General features: G+C 39.8%; 1 pseudogene; it reads left to right on the plus strand.

The window, feature by feature from the left end:
• Positions 1 to 13,421: 13,421 nt before the first annotated feature.
• The window catches only part of LOC143027499 (UDP-glycosyltransferase UGT5-like), a 13,013-nt pseudogene continuing 8,348 nt past the window's right edge, over positions 13,422 to 18,086 (plus strand).

The raw sequence follows: 18,086 nt of genomic DNA on the forward strand, positions 1-18,086 counted from the left end.
GCTAGCTAGAGAGACTTCTAAGAGGGATCTTAAGATGCTTCAGCGACAGGTGGAAGTGGAACCTAGCAAAGGAATTGGAGGAAAAGAACCCGCAATTCCTGACACAGGTGTCTGTTAGGACTATCCAACGCCGACTCAGGGAAGACCTCGGCTATGAGTATCGGGCGCTACGACGTAAACCCAATTTAAAGGAGAAAAACACTGTTTTTTCCCACATACACATACACATACACATATACATATACATACGCATACGCATACGCATATACATACACATACACATACACATATACATTTACATATATATACATATATATACATATATATACATATACATATACATATACATATACATATACATATGCATATACATATACATATACATACACATACACATACACATATACATATACATATACATACACATATACATATACATATACAAATGCATATACATACACATACTCATACACATACACATTCACATATGCATATAAATACACGTGTACATACAGCAAACAAGACGGCAGAGTGAAAGCCAGTAAGATTTAATGAACATGTGAGGAAGATACCAAAAAGATTGGAGAAGGGGAATCCTCTGCACCTGGTGACGCAAGAAGCAAGATTAGTATTCCCCTCAGGCCCATCATATCGGATATAGAAAGTGCTCCGCTGAAGTTGGCTAAGAACCTATCCAAGATACTGTAGACATCAATGGAGGACACACCTCAGAATCTCCACAGATGTGACTGGAAGTTTTGGTCAATTAGATTTGCTGGAAATAGAAAAATATCGAGGATGACAAGATAAATTCAAAGCGGAGAAGAAGAATAGTAGGTATTCATTCGTCCTAGACACCGTCATCATCAGTAAAAAGGATAGCAAAAGACTCATTGTACCAGAAACTCACCAACAAAATAAACATCATGAACTACAACTGTGCACATATGAGAGGACAGCAAGGGTAATTTTGGTAAAACCCTTATTCATACTCGTCATTTACTGTCCCATTTTGATGGGAAGTAATCTACATGTGAATAGTTGAAATATAGAGCTTGAGTGATATGTTACATCTCATGGGTGTATGTGTTTTGATGATGTTTTCTACCAAATTTTATTTGTTCGACTTTTTTCCCCAAGAAATCGATTCGATACTACCTTGGGTATTTTTCACATTAACTTCTCTTTGCCACGCAGCGTAGTCAATTTGACAACTTCTAACAAATCTTGAGGTGTAAATGAATACCTTCCTTTATCTTAGCATCTTTGTGAAATTTTGCACTGAAGTGCTTAACAGTCTGATCTGTGTTGTCCATGACGTTGACAGGATTCTTCATCTGACCTGGTTTTATTTCCTAGAAGATAGTGAGGAACATACGCCAGAAGGTATGTAGCTGTGGCTGAAGGCGCTACCGTTGCCCTGTCCGCTTGAACTGTTAGGGTAGGTAACAACCAATGCTGGGAATCAGAAAGAAGTGCAGGACCCGAACCCGTGATTAGTGTGATACCAGATCCATACGTTCCGATTGCACCACCAGCGCACATATGTTGGTAACAAAATCTTGTTTGATTGAACAAGCGGTGGATGCTGAGTGTCTTTCTCCCCAGGAATGACCGGTCTTTCCCGGCGTAGTGGGAATTTCTTGAATGACTCTTGCATTTGCAAGGAAAACAGCAGTACTTTGTGTACCCAATCTGAAAACCTGAACACAAGACCAACAACCTTCCAGTCAACAAAGATATATCACTTATGTGGATCTCAATTTATGTAAAAATGTTTTCTATTATTACAATTTTCTTTTATATGAGTGGCTAACCCAGTGGTTTAGATAATTTTACACTCCTATTATACAGCAAATCAAATTTACAATACATTTTGGATGGATCTGTGAAGAAAACCAGTCACAGATATTATGAGTGATGTTGAGTGGTGCTATCAAACCAATGATATTGTTGCAGACTACTGGGTCACCTTTCTTGAAGAACGTGTTGGCAGTGGCAAAAACTGGAAATCCTACCATTAACTGTAAAATGAGAGATTCTATGGCTGTGGCCGAGAGCCTAACAGTTCTACCGCCTTATTCTTGGTAAACTCCAAATCATTGAGAATATTGACGAGTTAAACACCATATTGCTGTTGTCGTTACCTACACTCTCTTGCCGAGCAGTCACGTCTCCCTGAGGAAAGCCATGGCTAGAACGAGGTTTTCCAACATATCCTTTATAGAGTGTATACTGTGCTGATGGTGTGCTTGATTATGTACAATGCAGTCTTCCATAATGTTTTTTGTAGTGTGGGGTGAAATGTTGCATCCTGGACAGTTATCTGAGATGCAGTCATCCGGCCTCTTCTGGTAGCTTAGAAGGGCTTGATGGTGGCTGCATTGCAGTCTGGCGAGGTGGACTCTGTCCTTACTGGGGTGAGAGGATTCAGAGGGATGGAAATCAGGGGGTCTGGCGTGCAGCAATGTGTTGTCTTTTAGTTTATTTATGGAGCATTACATTAAGCGATATGATTATGGATGTGCTTCTGGAGGTTGGTGTTAGGTGGTTGTGGAAGAAAAGAAACGAGTATTTGTTTTTATATAGGTATCTGGGTGTTGTTTTGTTGTTCTTTGGCGTATTTCTGTATTCTGGTATGCAGTGTAATGGGTGTGCTATGTTTGTGGAGGCTGCGCCAAGTGTTTGTGTTCCTCTCATGTCAAGTTGGTCCTTGATTTTGAGGACTTCCGTTTTATGATGTAAATGGCCTACAGGTATTGTATATGTGCAGTCTGTGGTTGTCTTTAGGGTTTTGTTTTATACGTTAAGCCTAGGTGTGTATTTTCTCCTTATGTTTGTGATGTGTTGCTTGAATAACATGAATATATCATGTATTACGCCAAGAGTATTGAGTGTATGTGTATGTCGTATGAGAATGTTGTTGATATAGAGGGGCGGAATGTACTTGTGTTCCACTGTCCATATGAGAAGTATGGCTGTAGATTTGGATGGGGTTATTTCAGATCTGTTTGTAATGAACAAAGGTGCTGAGTGTGTCGAAGTATGGTTGTAGTATTTCGGCCCTTGGTTTTGTCTGTGTTACGGTGTGCGTATATAATTATGTCGTATGCGTAAGAAAAGATTTGTATTTCTGGGGTGTCGGGTGTGAGCATGTATAGATTAAAGAGTGTGGAGGATAGAACTGAGGCTTGTAGTACTCTGATCTTAAAATTTCTGGTGTGCGAAGATTGTCCATTATGTGACACATAGGCCTTTTCTACCTGCCAGGTAACTGGACAGCCATATTTTAGTATAATTGTGAATGCCTGTGCTGCATACTTTCTTTATGAGGTTATAACGGAGAAGTGTTCTGTGTGGGGGTGTATTTGAATTGATGCCATCGTGTGAGGTTTATCAAAAACACGTTTGTGAAATGTAGCGGTCTAAAATCGTGTTGTGATACAGCGATGTGGGTATTTGGTGAGACGAGTTGTAGTATGAGGCGTTCTGGGACTTTGGACAGTGTGCAGAGAAGTGTGATTAGGCGGTGCGGTGCTGGAACTGTTGGATGTTTGTTGGGCTTGGGGAATATGACGATTTTGTCATACTTCCAGAAGACAAGTAGAGTGTTGTGTGATTAGCTGTACTTTGGAATGTTGGAGAGTGCATTTATGACAAATGGCCCAGTGTGTTTTAAGTGGGTATCACTTATGTTAAGCAGTTCACCTTGGCTTAGAGGAGGATTCTTAATTAAAGTCTGAGCAATTTGACACTAATGAACTACAATCCCTTCTCTCTTCTCTATTTTCATCGTCTTCCTCAATTGACTCAAATGAAAACGATTCTAGTGCATCAGAAACAGGTAGCCCTTCTCAGTGGGGGACTAGGCGAATAAGTGTTGGATTTATTTATTTATTTATTTATTTTTTTTTTTTTTTTTTTTTTTTTTTTTTTTACAGACTACTTTTTTTATAAGACAGTCCATCCCAACAGGAGGCATCATTGCTACTAAATTTATAATTTGTTGCTTGTCTATATGTCACTGGCATCGCAAAGGGTATACATTATTTCATTTTTTTTAACCAGTGGCAAAGGTTTGCGATAAAAGTGCTACAGCATATCTGAGGAGCCCACCTCTCGTCCTGATTTTTAATCTTACACCCAAGATACGGATGATAAGCTTTCCTAACCATTGTAAGTATATTACGCCTCTGCCATACAAAATTCAATTCACCATAAATAAACCATAGGTATATGCCCTGTTAACACACGTCTCAGACATTTCAAATTACAAAAATAACAATAAGATTGTAAAGATTTTCAGTACAAAAAATAATACCTTTATGTAATTCTAATAAAGAATAAGTCGCATATTCATTATAAGGACTAAAAACACAAGGCATCTTTGTGGCATAAAAACAGTTTGATATAATGAATAAATATTCATTATTAGAGGAAAGGAAAATAAGTTTTAATGAATTAGTAAAATTCTACCATCACTCATGAAGAAAGCTACAGAACACGACCAGGTCCTTTGATGGTTAAAACATTGCTGAGAGAGTGTGAGGCTGGACGACCTGCATACATGTACATGTTCTTACATGTGGTTACATGTACATGTTCTTACATGTGATTACAGTGCTGTATCTTAAAATGTAGAATCAATTAACTATTTCAACCATGATTTTTGTTATCAGTGGAAATTGAGTACATTTTTTTTTCAGACACCTTTTGGTTGTAGACCAATGTGACCCAAAGAATTAGCCAATCATCCTCTAATTATATCCGCTTCTTTGTGTTTTTACTTTTTATTACCTTTGCACTTTTTTGTCCATGTTCATTCCTTTTATTGATTTTGCTTCCCCCTACTTTCGTTATCATAATTGTAATTCATTATTTCTAGTATGGTCATCATAACCTTAATACCATCACGATCATCAGAACCACATATACTGTACATACACCTTTTAGCAGTAAGAGTACACTGCTCTTACCCCACGTAAAGACAAATTTGAAATGCGTAGGTCCCGGTAAGTGCAAGGGGACAAATTACAAAGTTTGGTCCGTTTGACAAGCCTCTCTTGGTCGAAGGTCTCAGAGCCCCTAGCCACGCAGAGGTCGGAAACCTTTAACTATGTAAATGGAATGACCTAAGCCCTGCCTCGATGAGACTCGTTTTATGTGGCGAGGTTAAACCGCCAGCGTCGCCTCCGAACTTCTGAAGGCACGAGACCCCTCGTCAGCAAACTTGAGACTCGTAAATCGCAGGAAGAGGAGGAGGAGGAGGAGATATAGGAGGTAAAGGAAGGAGGAAAAAGAGGAGAAAGTATATGAAGGAGGAAGAGGTAGAGGAAAAGGAGGAGGAGAAGAAGGAGGTAGAAGAGAAACAGGAGAAGGAGGAGGGGGAGGAGGAGGAGAAGAAGGAGGTAGAAGAGAAGCAGGAGAAGGAGAAGGAGGAGGAGGAGGAGATATAAGAGTTAAAAGAGGAGAGAGAGGAGATGGTATATGAGGGAGGAAGAGGTAGAGGAAAAGAAGGAGGAAAAGAAGGAGGAGAAGATGGAGGTAGAAGAGAAGCAGGAGAAGGAGGAGGGTAAGGAGGAGGAGATATAAGAGGTAAAAGAGGAGAGAGAGGAGAGGGTATATGAAGGAGGAAGAGGTAGAGGAAAAGGAGGAGAAGAAGAAGGAGGTTGAAGAGAAGTAGGAGGAGGTAGAGGAAGGGTAGGGAAGTAAGAGGGAGAGAAGGGTGAGAAGGAGAGAGGTAGACGAAGGAGAGTAAGAAAGTGTAGAAAAAGGAGGGAGAGGAGGAGGTATATGAGGAGTTAGAGTATAGGGTAGAAGAAAAGAAGGAGGATGAGGCTGAGGAGAAAGAGGAGGAGAAGGAGAAAGAGAAGAAGGAAAGGGAGGAGAAAGAGAAGGAGGAAGAGGAGGAGGAGAAGAAGGAGGAAAGGGATTTGAAGGGAGAACTTCAGGATAATGAGGAGGAGGAGGAGGAGGTAGAGGATAAGGAGGAAGAGGAAGGCAGAGAAGAGAAGGCGAATGAAACCACCAAGAGTGTATTCAGTCCTCGACGAAACCGCGGACCGCACCAAGACGCCAGACAAGTTTTTTTTTCTTTTTTTTTTTCTTTCCCGATACAGTGAATATACTGCAACAGCTACTTGGGACGGAGAGAGAGAGAGAGAGAGAGAGAGGGAGGGGGTCGCCGAATTTATGAAGCGGCCTTGCTGTGGATGTGCTGTGTCTTACGACACTGCTTCTGTCCCAGGGCAGTGGACAGGATGCAGGGATGACCCGCCATCCAGGATGTGCCAAGATAAGAGGGAGGGAGGAGGGTGGAGGGGAGTGGAATGTATAGGAAATGGAATAGGTGGGAGTGGTTTCTATGCCTTATTCTTTTTGGCTACCCCCCGTGTAGGTGGAAAAGACCTTTGGTATATGTATGTATGTATGCTACTTGTCATTGTTTGAGACCTCTGAAATTAGAGTCTTCGATATTCAGAACAAATACGAAATCTAGAAAGTTCTGGGTAGCACCAGTATTTTCGTTCTAGTGTACTTCTGAAGGATGGTTTTTATTCCAGGTCTTGAAGATTTTCGAGTTTTGAGACGCGCAAATAAATTAGTCTTTATAGTTTCAAAAGGACTAAATCCGTAGGTCAAGTCCCTTATATATTTTTTTTTAATAAAAGATCAAATATAAGAATAAAGAGAGAGAAATGACAGACACAAAATCTTATGCTTTTTTCTGATTTTTCTCTTTTATTTATTTTATTTTATTTTTTAAGGGGGGTGGAGATAGCTATAGGAATTGGTCCTATCTCCACGATTTCTTTTTAAACACTATTCTGGAGTCCATCAGGGGTTATCTATTTGTTATAAAAATACCTACTGTGTGAAGAAAAAAGAAAAAGAAAATGAGTCTACTTCACTCTCACCTCTCACCCTCCTCCTGTTAGACCTGATAGGTCTGTCAGTTGCCACGTCTCGTTAGGTCTCTCCATTGTTGACGTTCCTCGTATTTTCTATCCCTCTCAACCTCCTCCAGTGAAGTTCCCCTCTTGTGCAGGGCCTGCTGGATATTTGTTCTCCATCTCATTCTTGGGCGTCCCACAGGTCTTCTTCCTTCTGGTTTCCATAAGTAGTACTTCTTTGGATATCTTTGCTCTTCCATCCGCATAACATGTCCGTACCATCTCAGCTGTCCTCTCTCCACATAGTCCAGTACATTCTCAACCCCAATGCTTCTCTTGTAACTTGATTCCTTATTCAAGTCTACTTCACTCCTGAGAGAAATATTGTTCCTTTCAAGAAATTTATTCAAATTAAATCTGGGCGGGTTTATTCAGCGAGAATAAACCCCCTTTATGAGTCTGCTGGATAATCATGGGATCTATTTTTATATTTAATTCTGGCTACCGTCAGTCTATCTTATTCAACATAAAAGAACCATCGGTAAGGCATCATATTAAGACAACAGGGCAGGACTCGCAGTAACGTATTTAAATTGGACAAATTTCGATTTAAGAAGGAAATAGGCAAGAATTGGTTTACTAATAAGGTGGTCAACGAATGGAATAGACTTTGTAACCATCTTGAGCGCTGAAACTATCGGTTGTTTTGAGAAACGATTAGACAACTTTATAGATGGGAATAAAAGGTGATTAATGGGCATAGAACTGCCTGGTGTAGGCCTTATGGTCTCTTGCAGTCTCCTTCATTCTTATGTTCTTATGTAAGACGAAAGGGCCATGTTCCACATCATAAGACCGTGACTGGCGGACTCGGGAGGAAACTGGGCCCTCTTCGATCGAGACCCATTTTGGCCCAATCAGATAAATATAGATCTGCATCAAGGGTCTCTGAGTTCAATATACTAGGAGTTGGCCGTTGGGGGCTAAATCAGGTTACGTTATGTTAGATAAGATTAGGTCAAGTTAAGTTAAGTTAGGTTAGGATAGGTCAGGTTAGATCAGGGTCAGGATAAATCAAGATAGATCAGGTTATGTCAGGTTTGGTCAGGCTAGGTCGGGCTAAGTTATATTAGGTGAGGTTAGGTCAGTTTAGGCCAGGTTATGTGGGAAGGTTAGGTGAGGGTCAGGATAGATCAAGATAGCTCAGGTTATGTCATGTTTGGTCAGGTTAGGTCGGGTTAAGTCATATTTGGTGACGTAAGGTCAGGTTAGGGCAAGTTAGGTGGGAAGGTTAGGTCAGATGTGGTTAATATCATAATTATTACCACATGATTCATTGTCAGAAATCCCGTATAACCGCTGTAGCTATCAATACTATTAGAGGTAAGGAAGGTATATCACCTTTGCCCATCGTACTCGAGGATCCGATATCAATAAAAATTACCGTCACCGGAATGACACCGTTCGCCCTTTTATTACGGTGATATTCTTTAACCTGAATTAAAACGTTTGGCATGAGCCACAATAAAAAATAAAAAGTCAAGGACACTCATGTCATAGAGGAAGTGTGCAAGCCGCGATCAATGATTTCCGAAAAGATTCGCACATTTGCTCCTACATTGCATTACATTTTGCACCTCGGGCCAAAAGATTCACGCAAATGTGCACCCATACATTGAGGAGATTATATGAGTCTACTCGTAGAGTTGCATTTTTAGGGTCTTGTGCGCCTTGAAGTGGCACGAGCCTCACGTCAGAGGAAAAACGAGTCTTCTGGTGAGCTGTTTCGAGTCACAAATTTTTGTTTAGATACTCCACACTCAACCCTCAAAACAAGCTTTGGCTATCACTGCCTAGATATCATATGTAATTTGTTGTTATTTGATATACTTTTCTATAGAACAAGACATATTTTTATATCAATTGAGTACTACAGAAATAGATTATCAATAGTTTAGGGTTGAGAATACAAAAAAAGAATAATAATAATAATAAAAAATGTTAGGGCCCAGACGTATTCCGCTATTCTGAAATTACTTCTTTTTTAATGAATAAGACTTTACTCAACGGGTTTTCACTGATAATTATATATTGTCATTGATTACTCAGTATTCTATCATTTCATAAACAACATTGACAATATCGATTCCACTGATCATAGAAAATGTTTCAGGATCTTAGTTTAATATTGAAATTATAGGATGAATAGTTGTTCCCAATGATAAAAGTAATAATGAATGTTAGCAATGTTAATACCTGATTATCATAAAAGAGTCCCATAAAAGCGCATCTATTATAAATGGGTTGAATTATAATCAACAAATGATAAATTTGGACAATGATGAGCCTTAATATGGATATACCAGAGAGGTTAAGAGAGAAGGTCACCTTAAACCATTCGCTGCGATAATATGATAAGTACACTTGTTTATGCTATTCTTTTCACTGTCAAACTATCTTCAACCAAGAACAAGACTCTGTGTTATTTCAGAGGATATTTGATGTCACCGTCCGACCTGACGTCACTGCCCAAACTGACCTCACCAATCACCCTGAAGTAAGAAATCGTCAAGAAGTTGCGTCTGCACTGACGTCACCTATCCCCTCGACGTCACCAATCAGTCCGACGTCACCGATCATCGTAAACTCACCATCCGCCTTGATTTCACCGTCCACTCTGAAGTCCCCATCTCTCTTGACGTCAGAGCCACTTGATTCGATGGATTCCCCAAACAATGAAAGACGTGCAATGGTCAGCTCAAATTCCTCGTGGCGCCGTATGATTTGGCGCCGAGGAAAGTCAAGTTGACTTTGGCGACGGAAAAACGACCGAGGTGAGGACGCAAGGTCCTGGTGGCGACGTCGGTAGCGACGCCGGTTAGGTACGTCCGTGCTACTCCCTCTAAAGCTATCTCCTTTATGTATCCGTCTCTCCACACTTCTCCATTCATTTTTCTGTACTTGTCGTTCTCCAACATCTGTCAACACACACATACATCTGTCTTGGTGTATACAAACACGTGTTCTTCTTAAGATATTTCAAACAATTGGACGACTATCGCGTTTTATTGTTTCATCGGAAATAATCAGGGCTTCTATCACTGGAAACAACATTTCAATGGTATAAAATGTCTTCGAAGAGTCGTAAATAGGAGAAATAACAGGATTTAAAAAGAATTCTTCTTCTTCTTCATTTTCTTCTTTTTCTTCTTTTTCTTCTTTTTCTTTTTTTTTTCTTTTTTTATCTTTTTCTTCTTTTTCTTCTTTTTCTTCTTTTTCTTCTTTTTCTTCTTTTTCTTCTTTTTCTTCTTTTCTTTTTCTTTTTCTTTTTCTTTTTCTTTTTCTTCTTTTTCTTCTTTTTCTTCTTTTTCTTCTTTTTCTTCTTTTTCTTCTTTTTCTTCTTTTTCTTCTTTTTCTTCTTTTTCTTCTTTCTCTTCTTTTTTGTTTTCTCTTTTTTTCTTTTTTCTTCTTTTTCCTTTTTTCTTTTTCTTCTTTTCTTCTTTTTCTTCTTTTTCTTCTTTTTCTTCTTTTTCTTCTTTTTCTTCTTTTTCTTCTTCTTTTTCTTCTTTTTCTTCTTCTTCATCTTCTTTCTCCTTTTGTTCCTATTTCTTATTGTAGATGAGTTTCTGATTATGAAAGAATACTGTACATCTCTGATCCCCTGAGATATAACCAAAGTCCTTAATTGAAGATACCGAACGCGTTAAAATTATGTAGCCAATACCTCACATAATAACATAAGAATGAAGGAGACTGCGTGAGACCATAAGGCCTACACTAGGCAGCTCCGTATCCATCACCACCTGTTATCCCCATCCATAAAGTTGTCTAATCGCTTTTTAAAACAACCGATAGTTTCAGCGCTTACTACATGGTTACTAAGTTTATTCCATTTGTCGACCACCCTATTGATAAACCAATTCTTGCCTATTTTCTTTTTAAATCTAATTTTGTCTAGTTTATAACCATTACTGCGAGTCCTGCCCTGTTGTTTTAATATGATGACCTTCCTTGCATCACCCTTGTTAAAGCCTTTGATGCATTTGAACACCTCTATTAGATCAGGGGTGAGGGCATCGTATTCAGGCGATTTTATTCATCTGAAGGAACCTTCAGTTATTCGATGAGTAATGAACCCGATGAAGAGTGTCGTGATAATGTATCTTTTACGATGAGTATCCGTCGATTTTATCCATTTCAATTCCTCCCTCGCTGGCTAAAGACTATCTCGAAGAACCTATTCATGTATAGTGTTGTAATTTCAATTTCTATTATGGCGAGCCCTTGGATCACCATGTCTATGGCCTCTTTCACACTAGGCAACTAGTGACCGTCACTAGTGGCGGTCACTAGTTGCCTAGTGTGAAAGTCTCGGGCAACTGCAAGCAACCAGTGACTGTCACCGAGTTGTGGAATCCTTTCTCATCATCTCATTAGTCGAGAGAATGGCATCAATGGAGGAGGTGCTTCTGTTGGCTTTGCTGGTCAAGAAAAAGAGACGGTCGGTGACGGCAACTGCCAGTGACGGTCACTTGTTACCGGAGCGGGCAACAGCCATAGCTTGTTGCGTAACCGGGCAACCGCAGTGACGTAGTGTGCAAGGCCCAATTTGAAATAATGGTAGGCAACTAGTGACCCTCACTAGTGACGGTCACTAGTTGTCTAGTGTGAAAGGAGCCTAACTCCCCATTCAGGTGGTAGGAACCTGACTTCTTTCAACTTCAATTCCACCTGTTCCCTCTACTATGTAACAATTTCGTCAAAAATTCTAATTTGACAAAAACAACTCCCTTTTCATCTGGAAAGAACCTGGCTTCTTTCAAGTTTGACTGGACTTTGTCCTTTTACTCTGCAGCAGTCCGGTCAAAATACGTAATGTGATAAAAACACATCCGCATCATCATCACGGTACAGTATATAAAGATTACACGACTCGGTGGCGCTGTTGGTCGAGTCCCCGACTGTCACTACGGCGGTCCGGGCTCGAATCCTGCCCAGGGCTGAAATTATTTCAGTATTGCTGCGCTTTGAGTCGTTACTCCAACTCTCGTGGGCCGGGAGTTGTGTGTGTGTGTGCCTGTAAGGTCACAGCATTACCCATAGATCGGTCATACGAGCTCTTGAGCTCTCTTCTGGGAGGGAAATAGCTGTCGATCACGAATCCAGCACGTGATCCAAAGACCAAGGTGAATACATACGCTTCTTAAAGACCTTATTTCCTCTTTTATCGTCTGGTTTTCATTTGTCTACGTTCAAGCAATATCGAGGTAGTCTTTGTTTTTTGGTATCCATTCTTATACTCTGTTATTCCTCTCTACAATTTGGTATCTTCTTGTACATCTTTGATAATAATTGTGAACAAAATTAATTTTGCAATAAGAATACTGTTTCACCATATCTTCACGGGGTATGGTCTACTGTTTTATCTTATGATTCTTGGTTGGTGAAGGTGGGTGAGGAAGACATAAATCAGAGTCCAAGTTTATTTCTGACTAGTTTCGCACAAATAGGCTTCTTCAGAGAAATAATGATTCTTGGTTAGAGGAAAATCAACTGAATAAATGGCTTTTGGAGTCAACACACACATTGGAGAAATAAGGCTCCTATGATTCTAGGTCTGACGTCACTGAGGTGATTTTTTTTTTTTTTTTTGTCATAGAGTATGCCAAGTACGTGTGTGATTCACTACAAGGGTCTTGGATCACGTGTTCGAATCGTGATCGACAGTTATTAACCTCCCGGATGAGAGCTCAGAGCTCGTATGACCGATCTATGGGTAATACTGTGGCCTTACACGCACACACACACCCAACTCCCCCCCCACGAGAGTTGGAGTAACACCCCACAGCGCAGCGATACTGAAATTATTTCAGCCCTGGGCGGGAGTCGAACCCGGACCACCGTAGCGGCAGGCGAGAACTCTAACCACAGCGTCACGTGTGTGTGTGTGTGTGTGTGTGTGTGTGTGTGTGTGTGTGTGTGTGTGTGTGTGTGTGTGTGTGTGTGTGTGTGTGTGTGTGTGTGTGTGTGTGTGTGTGTGTGTGTGTGTGCTGTAATGATTATAATTTATCTTATATTATTTGTTTTTGTTTTGTTATAATTTGTCTGTCTGATTTTAATTTATTATTAGTTATATGTCAATTTATTAGCATTTACTATTTACCTGTTTATTATTTTTTTTACTATACCTATGCATTTATTTATGTATTTTATTTGTTATTTACATTATTATAGTTTTTATTTATTATTAATATGATTTTTTTTTTCCATCCGACCTAGATATGGATCAGAAGGTCTCCTGTCGGCATGCTCCGCCTTTGTAATCCTTTGTGTTTGCAGATTAAATCAATAGAAAACAAATCAATCAATCAATTCATTTGTTTGTCGATAAATGAATAAATTAATTAATAAATTAATCAATAAAAATATATAAATAGATTAATAAATCAATAGACAAGTGAAGGTAAATGAACTAATAGGTAAATAAATAGATAAATATATAACTGAATAGATAATCATAAACAAACTTGCCACCTACTGCAAAGCATCCAAACATACATGAAGTCAACCATGGCCTGGAGGATTTTAATACTGACAAGATGAACATGTTTGACGTACGGAAGCAACCTGGAGGAGGTTTGAGCATATTCCTGACTGCATTGCCCCCCATTGCCAGAAAACTGTGTACCATGTTCCCAGTGTCAAGACCCTCTATGAGCAGAGGAAGGAGTTTGACATCATCATAGTCAATCACATGTTTAATGAGGTAGCATATCCATTTGTCCATGAGATGCCTTTCATCACAGTTTCCACACCTGGGATGGACTACCGTCAGAGTGCAGTTCTAGGGAATGTTCTGAACCCGGCTTATGCCCCCAGTTTGGCAAAGGAATTTAAACTTCCCATGAATGTCTTCACTAGAGCTGCAAATATTTTCTTCCACCTCATGACAGCCATTTATTGGAGGAAATGGGCTGTTATTCCACTTGTCCAAAAGGAGATTAGCAAGGTTTTCCCTGACCTCCCACCCCTCCTGGATATTGAGAAGAATATGAGTTTAGCATTGTTGAACTATCACTACAGCTTAGAAATGACTTATCCACTCCTGCCTTCCCAGATCCAGGTTGCTGGAATGCATTGTAAACCATCCAAACCACTTCCAAAGGACTTACTTGATTGGATTGAAGGAGCAGAACATGGTATCATCTACTTCAGTTTGGGGTCTGTGGCCAAAGGGAAAACACTGCCTGTTGAGTATCGTGACCTCTTTGTCCAGGCCTTTGCTCAGATGAAGCAGAGGGTGATATGGAAATATGAAGGAGAACTGGAGATGGTGTCTGACAATGTGATGTTAGGAAAGTGGCTTCCTCAGCAAGATATATTAGGTAATATGTGTGTGTGTGTGTATATATATATATGCGACACTGCTTCTGACCCAGGGCGGTGGGCAGGGGTCAGGGATGACCCGTCATCCAGGAGGTGCTCAGATGAGAGGAAGGGTGGGAGGGGTGTGGAGTGTATTTAGGGATGAAATGGGTGGGAGTGTTTTTATGCCTTTCCCTTTGTGGCTACCTCCCTTGGAAGGGGGAAAAAGCCTTGGTATATGTATGTATGTATATATATATATATATATTATATATATATATATATATATATATATAAATGTATATAAGCATTTATGAATACACATACAAAAAATAAATCATACGAAAATCGACTAAAACATATGAATCTGTTTTCCCTAAAAAAAACGTAGACTCAGAGGTGACTTGATACAGGTCTTTAAAATTCTAAAGGGAGTTGACAACATCAAAAGTGACCAAATGTTTACATTGAATGAGAATCAGACAAGAAACAATGGTCTCAAACTGTCCGGAAATAGATTCAATTTGGAAGTAGGTAGAAACAACTTTGCCAACCGTGTAGTTAATGAATGGAATAAACTTCCTGCACAGGTAGTGCAATGTAGTTCAGTTCGAAGCTTTAAGAATCATTTAGATAAATACCTAAGTAAGATGCTGTAATGATTTTAATCTATCTTATATTATTTGTTTTTGTTTTGTTATCATTTTCTGTCTGATTTTCATTTATAATTAGTTATATGTCAATTTATTATCATTTACAATTTACCTGTTTGTTTATCATTTAAGTATACCTATGCATTTATTTATGTATTTTATTTGTTATTTACATTATCATAGTTTTTATTTATCATTTTATTATTAATATGATTTTTTTTTCGCATCCGACCTAGATATGGATCAAAAGGTCTCCTGTCGGCATGCTCCGCCTTTGTAATCCTTTGTAAAAAAAAAACATATACATGAATTGATAAATGATTAGATAAATGAATAAAGTAATGGATGAACTAACAAATATGTTAACTAATAAAATGTATAAATAGATGATAAATAAACAAATATACAAATAGATATAATAGGTGCTATGCAACGATAGACGCTTCTCGCAACTGATTCCAGTCAGTAACAGCCCCTCACGATATTAAAACCCAGACTTTGCTGCCTCAAATGAATTCCTTTTTTTTCTCTCTCTCTCTTTCTTTCTCTCTCTTTTTTCTTTCTCTTTCTTTTTTCTTTCTTTTTTTTCTCTTTCTTTTTTCTTACTGTCTCGCTTTCTCTCTTTCTTTCTCCTTTCATTTCTCTTTCTTTCTTTTCTTCTTTTCTTCTTTCCTTCTTTCTTTCTTTCTTTCTTTCTTTCTTTCTCTCTCTTTCTCTCTGTCTCTCTTTCTTTTTTTCTTTCTCTCTCTCTCTCTTTCCTTTTTTCTCTTTCTTTCTCTCTTTCTTCTTTCTTTCCCTCTTTCTTTCTTTTTCTCTTTCTTTCTTTCTCTCTTTCTTTCTTCCTCCCTTCCTTCCTTCCTTTCTTTCCTCTTACTGTTTAGAAATGGGAAAAGGAAAGAGAGCAAGAAAGAAATTAAGTCAGAAAGGAAAAGAAATCTGAGGGTTGCTGACCGCGTCGATAGGCAGGTTGGCTTATTGATATGCTCATCTGGCGGGACGTGACGTCCGTTTGATTACTTTTTCTAGTAATTCAGGAAAAAAATCGTAATCCGATCGAAAAAAGTTACCCCGAAATAGCTCCAATCAAGGGAGAGAGGAAGAGAGGGAAAGAAAGGGCGCAGGGAGAGAGGGAGAGGGAGAGAAAGAGAGAGAGAGAGAGAGAGAGAGAGAGAGAGAGAGAGAGAGAGAGAGAGAGAGAGAGAGAGAGAGAGGGAGAGGGAGAGGGAGAGGGAGAGGGAGAGGGAGAGAGAGAGAGAGAGAGAGAGAGAGAGAGAGAGAGAGAGAGAGAGAGAGAGAGAGAGAGAGAGAGAGAGAGAGAGAGAGAGGGAGAGAGAGAGACGGATATAGAAAGACACAGACAGACAGACAAGCAGACAGACAGACAGACGGACAGACAGACAGACAGACAAGCAGACAGACAGACAGACGGACAGACAGACAGACAGACAGACAGACAGACAGACAGACAGACAGAGGGAGAGAGAGACTGAGTGACCCCATGGAAGACCGTTCCCAGTGGCCCCGTCCTGATGGCTCCAAACAACGGCCATTTCGGTCGACAGCCTTCATGTCGCCGATGCCATTACGCTCTCGGGAACTCTTAATTCGTGCAACTCTGCCACGGCTCCTCGATTAACCCCTTTCATAACCGGATAACCGTTCCCCCTATTTTTCCTCCCCGCCGTGAGGTTACGTCATTCAGTTCCCCCCATTTTTCCTCCCCATCGTGAGGTTACGTCATTCAGTTCCCCCTATTTTTCCTCCCCACCGTGAGGTTACGTCATTCAGTTCCCCCTATTTTTCCTCCCCATCGTGAGGTTACGTCATTCAGTTCCCCCTATTTTTCCTCCCCACCGTGAGGTTACGTCATTCAGTTCCCCCTATTTTTCCTCCCCATCGTGAGGTTACGTCATTCGCGCATGTGGCATCACCAACCTACCTCCCCCTAACCTCCCCGATTCCACGTTAGGAGGAACAAAATTATGGTCTGTTTCAATGTTTCCCTTCTCCCCGTTCCGGGAGATGTTTGTTCTTTTATTCGTTTCTCTCTTACCTCCTTTTTTGTGGTGGTTGTGCAGGTACTTTTGAGTGCTTGTGTGTGTGTGTGTGTGTGTGTGTGTGTGTGTGTGTGTGTGTGTGTGTGTGTGTGTGTGTGTGTGTGTGTGTGTGTGTGTGTGTGTGTGTGTGTGTGTGTGTGCGTCTTGTGTGTGTGTGTGTGTGTGTGTGTGTGTGTGTGTGTGTGTGTGTGTGTGTGTGTGTGTGTGTGTGTGTGTGTGTGTGTGTGTGTGTGTGTGTGTGTGTGTGTGTGTGTGCATTTACCTAATTACCTTATCGTAATATACGGCTTTGGATCTTTAGGTCTCTGTCTGCAAAATTTACCTACAATGAATTTGTTTTGTTCACCTGGATTATTGTTCCTTTTACGATTTTTCACAAATTTGTGTATTTATCTGGTAACATATTATTCTTAGCGCCCTTCAGGCAATCTGTATTCCTTATCTTATTTTTCATTTTATCGATTTGTTTATCAGCTCACATATTGAATCAATTTATATTATCATTATTTGCTTTGAAAGATAGAAACAAACCACGGAATGCAAAGTAGACCACTTGGAAAAATAAACTAACGAAGCAGAGCGCTTTCGTATAGTACATCTTCAGTGCACTGAAGATGTAATATACGAAAGCGCTCTGCTTCGTTAGTTTATTTTTCCAAGTGGTCTGTTTTGCATAAGTGAACACACGTACCCGTGTTCTTATTAGCAAACCACGGTATGTAAAGACTACAATATACAAAACCATAATAGGATCAATATTATGTTATGGATCAAAGTCCTGGAATCTCACAACCGTATTAAAATCAAAACCCAAAATCAAGCTGCAGAAATGAAAATCTTATGATTAATATTTGGAGTAACGAAACTAGAGAGGTTAAAAAACCTGATTACCAAAAGAGAGTTAAATGTGAAGCCAGTGTTGGATTTTGTGTAAAACAGGACAGGTAAGATGGTACGGCCTTATGAAAAGACCGTGTGAAGACCATTACCCAAGATTTTTTATTAATACTTGGAGTGACGAAACTAGACAAATTAAGAAACGTGAGTGCCAGAGGAGAGCTAAATGTGAAACCGATGTAGGACTTTGTCGAAACAGGACAGGTGAGACGGTACGGCCT

Source organism: Oratosquilla oratoria, chromosome 1, assembly GCF_046742065.1.
Source record: "Oratosquilla oratoria isolate Oo_2021 chromosome 1, ASM4674206v1, whole genome shotgun sequence".
Taxonomy (NCBI): domain Eukaryota; kingdom Metazoa; phylum Arthropoda; class Malacostraca; order Stomatopoda; family Squillidae; genus Oratosquilla; species Oratosquilla oratoria.